Source organism: Lactuca saligna, chromosome 3 (genome assembly GCF_052625555.1).
Source record: "Lactuca saligna cultivar CGN05327 chromosome 3, ASM5262555v1, whole genome shotgun sequence".
In the NCBI taxonomy this organism is placed as follows: domain Eukaryota; kingdom Viridiplantae; phylum Streptophyta; class Magnoliopsida; order Asterales; family Asteraceae; genus Lactuca; species Lactuca saligna.
In genome coordinates this window covers 54,822,174-54,833,707 of record NC_136419.1, presented here as the reverse complement: position 1 = coordinate 54,833,707, position 11,534 = coordinate 54,822,174, and positions in this window count along the sequence as shown.

Genomic DNA, 11,534 nt, shown 5'->3' with positions numbered 1-11,534 from the left:
ATCAAATATCAGTACATATTTCAAAATTGTTTATCACGAATCCAGGATCCACCAAAAATATAACTCCAACTCAGGTGTGGGTACAATCAAGCCGGTGCCTTCCCAAAATCCTTAGAAGTACCTGAAACGCATAACACATAACACGGTAAGCACGAAACTTAATGAGTTCCCCAAAATACCACACACAGCTCATTAGCCACTCGAGGCTATAACTCAATAAGACTCTCAGGTCAATGTGTCTCAGTGAGACCTTCGGTCTCACAACTCAGTTTGAACCCTCCGGTCCTGTCTCGGTGGGAACCCTCCGTCCCATAACTTGTGTTGGACCCTCTGGTCCGATCTCAATAAATGCAATATATATATATATATATATATATATATATATATATATATATATATATATATATATATATATATATATATATCACACAAGCAAAAAGCATAATATCACGTAACTCAGTAAGCATATAAGACCCTCCGGTCACACAAATATTACCACTCTAGGTAAAGTATAGTGAGAAGACTCACCTCGTAATCTAGCAAGTAAAATTCTTGTACTCGGAAATCTCGAACTAGCCTCCGCCAAACATATAGGATAACTATTTCTAATTAATACTCTACTCATACTCAAATGCACCAAATGTTGCTCTCTTTTTCTCTCTAACTCTTGGAATGGGTAAAAGACCATTTTACCCCTCATGGTCTCCATTACTCATGTTGACCAAACCTTAAAGTCAATAGAAGTCATGCTCGAGTCAACAATCCAAGTTTGACCTGACTCACCGAGTACACTCATGTGAGTCGTCGAGTCTACTATTTCCGCATAAGTTTCGTGAAGGTCCACTCGTCGAGTTAACCCCTAACTCACCGAGCTATCGCATGACCCAGCTCATCGGGACAAACCCTAACCGACTCGGCAAGTCCATTCAGACTCATTTCATATTCAGACGATTTCAAGGCAGAAAACCCTCCCACACTCTAGATCTAAACTCTCAAGGCTCGTTTATCACTTAAAGACATGAGCTTTACGTTTATGCATGACACTTAGGGCTTGAAATGCCAAGAACATGCTCTATTAAGGGTTTTTCACTCAAAGGCTCTATTATGGATGAATAAAGCAGGGCCGTTTGGACTTTAGGGACCTTACAAGGTCCATATTTGATGTCCAAATCTCTATATATACTCAATACACTCAAAGTCCCAATATTAGATGGAAAAAGCCATAAACTCCAAGAATATGAGATCTACTCAACAAAAAGAGAAAGGTATGAACTTTTCACCTTTTACAGAAGCTCTTGGACGAATAGCAACAGATCTAGCAGCCTTTTCTCATTCCTTTCTTGAAATCCTTTTCTTCTCCTCCAAAGATGCACCAAAATACTCAATATTAGCTCAACACTCTCTCTATTAACTCAAAGGGCGATTAGGGTTTCTCTCAGTGAAGGTCAGCAGCTGGTGAGCCACAAATGATGCCATAAGTGTCCTTAAATAGGCCCCAAACCCAGGAATTTAGGGTTTCACCTCACAGCGTCTATTCGGCGAGTCGACTCTCTGACTCGTTGAGTAGACCATTAATCCCATGTGGCCAAACGCGACTCTACTCGACGAGTTGTAGCACCAACTCGTCGAGTTGCTCAATAGTCATAAAAAACAAATAAATAAATAATATACCTAGGAGTCCGGATGTTACACTGAGTTTAAGGGATAAATATACCAATTTTAAGGAGATAATGAGTACACAATAAAACCCTAGCTTTAGAAATGAGCAACAAGTTGATCTCCTGTTTTTCCCTCTTCCCCATCCTAGCTTTCTCTTCTATCCCATATTTAAAGACCTAGCTGCATCATTTGGTCAATTCACAGATATCCAATGGTCAAAATGTCTTGATTTTCAGACAGTGGTTTCCTAACATCCATACCAATATTTTGCACAGTTGGATTATCGAGATCAACTATTTTGGTTCCGAAACACTGCTTCTATTTGTTGGACAACAACATTTATAGGCTTGGTTTTTGGCATCAAGAAAGAAAATGAGTTGTCTTTTGCTAGATCATAGTCTTTTGTGCGACTACATCAAAGGGGTTCTCATTCGAGACCTAAATCATCCATGACAAATAGGCTTTCGGCTCTACTAGTTCATCAAGAAGGTATGATTCGATATCTATCTTCTTAGTTATTTTTGTTGCTAAATGGCCACTATATCAAGATCCATGGTGAGATATGATGATCAAGTTTTATATTCCATGATTTTGTTGCTTGGTGCTTTAACGATCATGCCTTCCAAATGGTTAAACTGAGAAATTAAGTTTGACATAATCTTGTTCCGTCTGATTAACAATGATGCTACTTACGATCCATTGATTTTATAATTGATGGTGACCGATTGAATGTTGTTAATGTTAAAAGATCTTACATTTTAATCGCTCACCATTTATAGTTGTCTTTGCAAGCAACATTTAATATATATTTAATATATAGTACAATATGAAAACAATCATTTTTTTAGTAATAATATAGCAATGGCAATCTTCACAGGCAATGGTTTCTTCATGAGTTTTTCTATATGACCATGAGGTCTATAAATTCAAAGAGTGTTTAATAAACGAGTAAGTAACATGAAAAAGACATAACACAATATGTAAACAACCACTTTTCGTTATAACAAAATGGCAAAAGGCAATCGACAATCCAATGGTTTATTTGCGAGTTGGAATATGACCATGAGGTCAATAAACTCGAAAACATTTGAAAACAAAAAGTGATACTTACTTTTCGTAATGATATTTTATTCGATAATATCCAAAAAACTTGTTCGTGATGTATTTGGTTTCTTTTTGTGTTGGACGTTGATAGCCGAAAATCATTTGAATTTATAACCAAAACAATGGAAATTGGAAAATATGCCTCACGCAATCGATTTTTACGGTCTAGATATCCATTTTATTCTAGTATTTAAAAATATTATTATATTATGTATATGGTGGTTTGAAGTTTTGACTTGGATGATATTTCATCATTTCTCGAGGGGTAAAAGTGTAATTATAATAAATTAGCTGGAGAAGATTGGAAATATCTAGTTGTTTGAGAGCGTGGAGATTTTGAGGAGCGCTTTAACTAAAGTCACATGCTCATGCTGAGATTCAATCATGGAGCGTACTCGCTTGTGGGCAGTTGCCACGTGTGCGATAAAGATGAAACGACGCCGGCTTGTTTCATGAGGTCGGCAAGATTTTTTTGCCCCATTAATTTATGAGCCGGTAAGCTTACTCTATATATGGTTTACCGAATCAACGGAACATGTGGTTACAACACGAAAAGGAAAAAAGGAAAACTTTATTCTTTTAATGTTCCAAATGCTTTATTAACTTACTAATAAAATAAAAATACTTTTACTTTTTAACACCAACAAGTTCAAACATATGAAGTATGAACTAGGTTTGTAATAATCAACTTACAAAACAATTTACATCTAGCGATGAAACTGGTGTAAATACAAAATAAAATACAATGTTTCTTAAGGTCTCTCTCTCTTATATATATATATTCAAACAATTTACATCTAGCCATGAAACTGGTGTAAATACAAAATAAAATACAATGTTTCTTAAGGTCTCTCTCTCTCTCTTTCTCTCTCTCTCTCTCTATATATATATATATATATATATATATATATATATATATATATATATATATATATATATATTCAAATGTTTAAAGTAATTATTGCGTTATTGTATACATAAATATAGATCAATCAAAATTTAAAATATAAATAAATAATTAAATAAATAAATAAGGGTAATTAACTAATTTTATAAACAACTTCCCCAGATACTTTCATATAATTATGCTAGTTGATTTTAATTTAATTTATCCCCTTTTAATTACCACCGATATATTTGTACATCGATGAAAGTGAGAAGGAAAGCACGAAACGGCTGCAAGGTCCAATGGATGTCGATCGATTGCAGGGTGCTTCTTTCTCGCCCCACCTTTTTTTGTCCAATGTAATTTTTCCACAAAATCACTTCCCACCGAACTGGCGATCTTCCCCTTGCTTCCCTCCTTCAATCATTGATGTGTTTTCCCCTCTTATGGATTCTCTCAATCTCCTGCCTCACCGCCTGTTCGCCTCCGCCACAACTTCTGCCAACGACAACCAACTCTATAATCTATTAGCACCACCTCTACGTACCACTCCTTAAGTCGTGCTTGGCCAAACCTAAGGTTCGTGAGCCGATGACCACCTTCACAATCAGTGTTCGTAATGTTTGGCTAGGTTAAGGGGCAGACGTCGGAGTTTCAAGGAGAAGAGATGAGGGATGCTTGCTATCGCTCCTTCCTCTATAGCATAAGCACTTTGGCCACACTTACGCAACCCTGCCACCATAATGCTTGGATTTTCGTTGTCGGCCCACCGATGCCTCATCGCTTTGTCCTTCTCCACCACCTTTGAGAAGTCTATGGATTGCTTTTGGGTGACCACTTATGCTCTTTTAGAATGCCCTAAATTCGATTTCTCAGGAAGGTTAGTAAACACCTCCAAGTAGGTAATGTAATTGTAGCTTTTTTTGATCGATTTGGGCATGATGATCATTGCAATTTTTGTTTAATGCATTGATTATATTCACATATCGCAATGTTGCATAATTTGTCTCAATACTTTAAAACGTGGGTTGTTTGACTCTTTTCAAGTTAATTTGTTTGGTAGAAATTAATCAACATGACAAGTTGGTCAATTTTGGGTTTCTAAACGCCCTACCATTTCAATAGTTCAACAATTTAATGGTTTTAGTTGTAATTCGAATAATATTACTGCACATTTAACTTGGAATTATATATAAAATTTGATCGCCTCAGATTCGATTTGATTTTGACATGATTTTTAGTGTATAATTTAGGATTGTTTTAATTTTAATTTAATTTTTGGCTGCATTTTATGAATTGATTCATATTTCAATTTATGTTTTTTTTTTTTTTTTTTTTTTTTTTTTTTTTTTTTTTTAATGATTTAACATTTCATTTATGTGGACAGTGCAGGATCTTGACAAAGTTGAATTTTGAAAAGGTATCAACTATGTTTATGTAGATGACTCAATGGATGATATTTGTGAGATTCCAATTCTATTGGAATAGAATCATGAATTCTAATTCTGTTGGAATGGAATCAGGAATTCAAATTCTGTTGGAATCACAGAAGTTGATGCTTGAAGAACGGACCATAAAAGTGAAAGTGATTCTAAGCAACATTATTCTTTTAAAATGTATTAGTCGTTGTTTGATGTTTTCTTTCATGCTTTGAAAGTTTTTTTAGTTTTATTTTTTAACAATAAATGTAATTTTTAACAATTGTTACCCGTATTCTCTAAGAAATATAATTTCTTTTTGTTTTTATTCTTCAATTGATTGTTTAAGAATTTGTTATTCTACAAGAAGTTTTTAAATTCATGATCAAGAAATAGGTTCAAGAATATTTTTGTTATCTATGGTTCAAAAATATTTTTATTTTTGAATATACTCATAAACATATTCTATCATAATATCCGAATTAAAAGAATTATAATTCATAAAATCGGATTTTTAAAATTAATACAATTTATGATCCCTTAAAATTTTAATTTTCCTTTATTATGTCTATATTATTTGACTAAATTACCCTTGTAACCAAATAAGATGCTACTTTAAAACTATATTTAATTCAATAATATATATTAATCACTTTATTAAAATAAGTAAAATTGATTGACCCATATTTATGTATACAATAAGACAATAAATACTTTGAATAGAATAACCTAATCATATATATATATATATATATATATATATATATATATATATATATATATATATATACACACACACACACACACGTTTAGGTTCTATGGAAAACAAAAAAACTCTAAAAATCATTAAAATGCATAAAAAAATACTTAGAGATCACAATTTTTTTTTTTTGAATTTTTTTATCAAAAAATCGCAACTTTTAGGTCAAAATCGCTGGAAAGAAATTTTGGAAAAAAAATTTTGTTTTTACAAAAAAAAATGATTTTTTTTCGTCGCAATTGTAAAAAATGCTGCAATTTTTTGATAAAAAAATTCAAAATTTTTTTGTCATGTTTTGGATGAAATTATTTTGATAATTATGGTTTATTTAATAGTTAAAAATGAAATTTTTGATCACGATTTTTGGAATGTTACACTATCTGCAATCATGTGTAGAGAATGAATAGATATGTGGAAAGACTAGAAACACTCAATGTGTATTTTTACGTTGAGTTTGGCCATATATATGGTCCTTAACTCTTTGCCACCAAGTTATGATAAGTTTATTTTAACTTATCATATGAACATCATAGAGACCACATTGACCCAACTCCATAACTTGTTATAGACAGCTGAATCGGAGATGAAAAAGAATCAAGTCCCTTCTACAACAAGTACTCCAGTCCTAGCTGATATTGTCATATTTATACCTATTTTAGGCAATATCGAAGTACATTTTTATTAATAAGTTGATAATATGTTTAGAATAATGATACTTATGACTTTAAATTGTTATTTTCAGTCAATTAGAAGTATTTTCGAAGAGAGGGACCAAAAGCGACAATTTATAGAACATGGGAGACTTGGAACACAAGAGATGAATAAATCCACGAAAATTACTGAACCCACGACGTGGCATGGATGCCCACGACGTGGCATGAGTATTCTAGAATATAAAGATCGCGTAAAGAAAGAGTCCTTGCCCGATACGGATTGCTTGGGGATCACGACGTGGCCGAGATAGCCACGACGTGGCGCGATATTTTGAAGATATTTAAGCAATCTTGGTTATTACGAATAGAGACTTTTGTTGGCCAGAGAAAGGGATTCCAGAAGGCGATTTTGAGCAGAAGAAAAGTCCTGGAAAGAAGCTTTCAATACCAAAAGAGTGAAGGTATATAATTTAGGTTACTTATTTGTTACTTAGGAACATGTTTTAATATACTTTGATTTGTGTTAGTGTGTTAGTTGCTATTATGAGTAGCTGAATCTAGCTACTCTTGTCTAGCTAGATGAAGCTTCCAACTTAAGAATAGCTTAATTTTTATGGATTTATTTAGTTGGTGAATTGCTTGTGTTGGATTTATAGTTACCTAGCATGCTTGTGTTTGTTTCTCTAGTTGCTTGATTCCATGTTCTGTGTAGCTTAGTGACCATTAACTACATGAACTTGTTTACCTAATGATTTAGTGATCATTAAATTATTAGAGCTTGGATTGACCAATTTTAGTTAGTAATTAGAGTAAATAAACTTAGCTGTGTTAGAGAACGTGGATTGTGACTATAATTGCGTTTGCATAATAATTCTTACAAAGCGTATTCATATTCATAATTAGTTTTGTGTTTTATTGTGTGTGACCATACATAATTTGACATGAATTAATTAATTATTAGTAAAGTTAGACTTAAATTACAAATACAATTACAACCAACTTGATAATCCATAATTTTTAGCTAGCCATTTAAAATCAGATAAAACCCTTTCTAAACTTGTTAATAATTAGGTTAATTTGATAGCAAGTAGATTAATTAGTAACACCGTTCCCTGTGATCGACACCCGACTTACCCAAGCTATACTGTAATCTGACTAGGTACACTGCCTATAAGTGCATAGTTAGTTTAAGTTTGGTAGGTTATAAATATTAAAAATAGTGGGTACTCCCGTGCACATCACTAGCCATTGGGCAAAACAGGGGAAAGAAGGGGAAGACAAATCCTCAACCAAACTGGAAGCGAAAGAAGCATGTTGGATCGTTTGGCAGTGGTTCTAAGCGCAAGCCTAGTTCTGATATTCCAACTGTTAGTTATCCCAAAGAGGTCGTTTGCTATTATTGCAACGAGAAAGGAAATCGGAAATGAAGCTATGCCAAGTTCTTACATGACATAAAGGATGGCAAAGTCAAGTCGATAACTCACAACTTACTCGTTCTTAAGTCCTTGGTACAAGATGTGGTTTTCACATTTGTTCTGATTCGTAGAGACTAAAAGAAACTGAGGAAGTGAAGCATGGAAGAATAAATCAAATCATGAGGAATAAATGATGTTCACGTGTTACCAAGATTGAAACTTATAGTCTAGTGCTTAGTAGTGATGTTAGGACTGATTTGTTAAATTGTTGTTATTCGTCATCAATGGCGTGAAACATTATTTCTTATTATGCGTTGTTCAAAAAAGGTTTTCGATATTATTTTGATGATTTAAATGGATCGATTTTAGCTTATAAAAATGGTGTTTGTATGTTTAAAGCTTTACCTTGTAATGGTGTGTATGAAACAGTGACTTGTGTTGATAACTTGGGCAATAATGTATTTGATATTGATTCGTCTAATAGTGTAGACAAACCATGCTTGAGGCATTGTCGTCTTGGGCACATTAACAAGAAACACATCACCCAACTCAAAAAGGATGGAGTGTTGAAATCATTTGAATTAAGCTCAGATGATGAATGTATTGTCTTTTAGGAAATATAACAAAATCACCTTTTAGTGGGTCTTATGAAAGAGGTGAATGTTTGTTGGATCTTATACACATAGATGTGTGTGGACCCTTCAAATCTACCACAAGGGATGCTAATCGATTATACGCGACATTTATGGATGATTATAGCATATATGGATATATCTTCTTAATCAAACATAAATCATAAAACTTTGAAAAGTTCAAAGAGTAAGGTCGAGAATCAATTGGGTAGGAAGATAAAGACTCTTTGATCTGAAAGAGACATAAAGTATCTTAGTATCGAGTTCCACAACTATTTTAAGGAATAAAGAATAGTTTCATAATTGACTCCTGTGACAACCCGAAGTTTTTCCATCGCCGCAACCCGTTTCGTCCGTAAAACTCATTTTAATCGAATTATTCCGATTTCATTTTTGGATTAGGTCAATTAAGTTAAGACTTTTATTTGACCTTGTAAATATCCAAACATGTTGGAAACATGTGAAAACATTCCAAACTAGTAATTAGAAAAATTTTAGTTTTGACCATATCGGGTGACAACAACTTAATCGGGTGCGACCAAAAGCCTCGGTTAACATCAGTATCAGGTAGAATTCCACCGTGTATCAAATTCAAACCATATTTAAAGTGAATTAAGACTCATTTGGAGCCTTTTCACTCTCTCTCTAACCTCTCTCCTCAACTAAAGAAATTGGTCCAAAAATCATCCATTTTAAGCCTCAAAACACCAAGGTAATCATCCTAGCTCCTAGTATAACATCCTTAGCCTTCATTTTCGTGTTCAAATCATGGAATAGGACCATAAACATGTGTTTACGGCCCTGGAACAGCCTTAGTCCGTGAACACATGTAAATGGGGTTTTTGAGCCTTAAAACCCATCCAAATCACCATAGGAGCTTAGATATGGCTTAAGGACTTATTGGATTGGACTTAGAACACCTTGAATATCATTTTTGAGGAGTAAACATGAGTTTACTACCCAAGAACAAGCTTGGGCCATAAACACCATTTCATGGGGAGTAAACTCCTTTTTGGGTGTTAAAATGCAACTTACACACCTCATAAGCCTTGGAATAAATCCTTGAACCAAACAAAAATTATTTGGGGGCCTTAAACATAACAAAAACACTCCATTTGAGAGTTTATGGCCATATCATATGCCCCAGGGCCGTAAACTCCTAAATATGTGTCATTTGATGCCCTAAACTCACCCCAAGTCTTGTAAAATTGAGTTGAATCATTTGTGATTAATCTTTGACCTTCAAAACAATTAAGAATGATGTGGGTGAGAGTTTATGGCCGTAAACACTTAGTTTACTGCCGTAAACTCATAAATTGGTCCATATGGTTGAGTAAATTCCTTGATAATGCCCTAGAACCAAACCTAGCAACACCCCTCATTTGATTTAAGGCCATTTAGCACATAAAACACCCCACCATGAGTTTATGACCGTAAACTCATGGGGATGAGGTGTTTAAGGCCATGAAAACTCCCTAGAGCTTACTCTTGGAGAGTAAACTCCATATCCTAGCCATTCATGTCTAGAAAAGTCACCCGGGTCACTCCAAACACTTAATTTGAAGTGTTTTCGCGTCTTGGAGTGTATAATCGTATCTGATTAGTGTTTTAAATTCTAATTAGATACCTTTGTGTATCATTTAACATTACATAGGAACCTCGCATGTTTTCAAGCCTTGATTCGACGTCTAGCATCCCATTCGACACATTTCCGCGTCCGGTGAGTTCATACCCCTACCCTTTTTCAATGTTTTTCATTGTTTTCAGGGTGGAATACAAGCAAAGTACAAGTAATACTTGTACTCAAAACTATTTCATATGTACTTTGTTTCATACTACTTATGTTTTTAATACTGTTAATCATAACACTGATAACCGTTGGAACTTGCAGATTTCATTATCTTATTATTTGTGAAAAACATTATATATTGTTGTACCTTATATTTTCACAATTGGTTTTCCACATTATAATAGTTAAAAACATAATCTTTGATCATTGAACTAGAAACTTAGTATATCATCTTGTCCTCGGTAACACTCCACAGAGATACGCGAGTGGAGGATCGTCTTTTAGATTTGTTATTCCTATAAATTGGAGACACGTCCTCAGAGAACACTCCACAGAGATACGCGAGTGGAGGACCGCCCCTGTAACCAGAATTTCCGATCAGAGGAGAGTGTGACTTGAGTGTATAGATCTATACAGGACTGACTATCCTGCACCTGGCTGCTAGCTACAGCCGAACCGAAAGGTTCAAGGGAGACAAAAGTCATAGTGATATTGGCCTTCCTTTGCCATATTTAGTCTTTAGTATGGTTATAGAACTCGCAATTTGGATAACAAAGATTTACTTTATAGTAATAATGGGTTAAGTAACTAGTTTACTTGGTATATATTAGTTTTATAAACATGTTAAAACTAATACATTTTAAGCATACATCTTTTACATTACTTATCGGGTCGGTAAACTAACACACACTTTACAAGGGTAACCATGCTTTCAATATACATCTTTCACATTAGGAAAATATAGGATTTTCCTAGGGTAATCACAATTCATAACCAGAACAGTGTAACATAACAGAACAGCTAAACTTTCCTTTCAGTATACATCTTTCACATTAGGAAAATATGGGATTTTCCTTGGGTTGTAACATTTTCATAAATCAAAAGGAATCTTGTACATTTTCATAAAAACAAACCGCTTATGAACTCACCAGCTTTATGTTGATTTTTAAAATGCTTGTATTCTCAGGTTCTACTTAGACAGGTACCCGCGTCCTTTTGCAGAAGACGGAGCGATTGGAAGTCACGTCTTTCTTTTGTTTAAACTTATGTATCTATGAAACTTGTACTACTTTACTTTTCAACTGATGTAAACAAAACTATGTAATGTAATGTTTTGTGTTTTACTTTGCTTACTATGTACATTGGTTATGATATTCAAATGAAGTCACCTCCGCCCCGAGACGTTTCCACCTTCGGTTTCGGGGTGTGACAACTCCT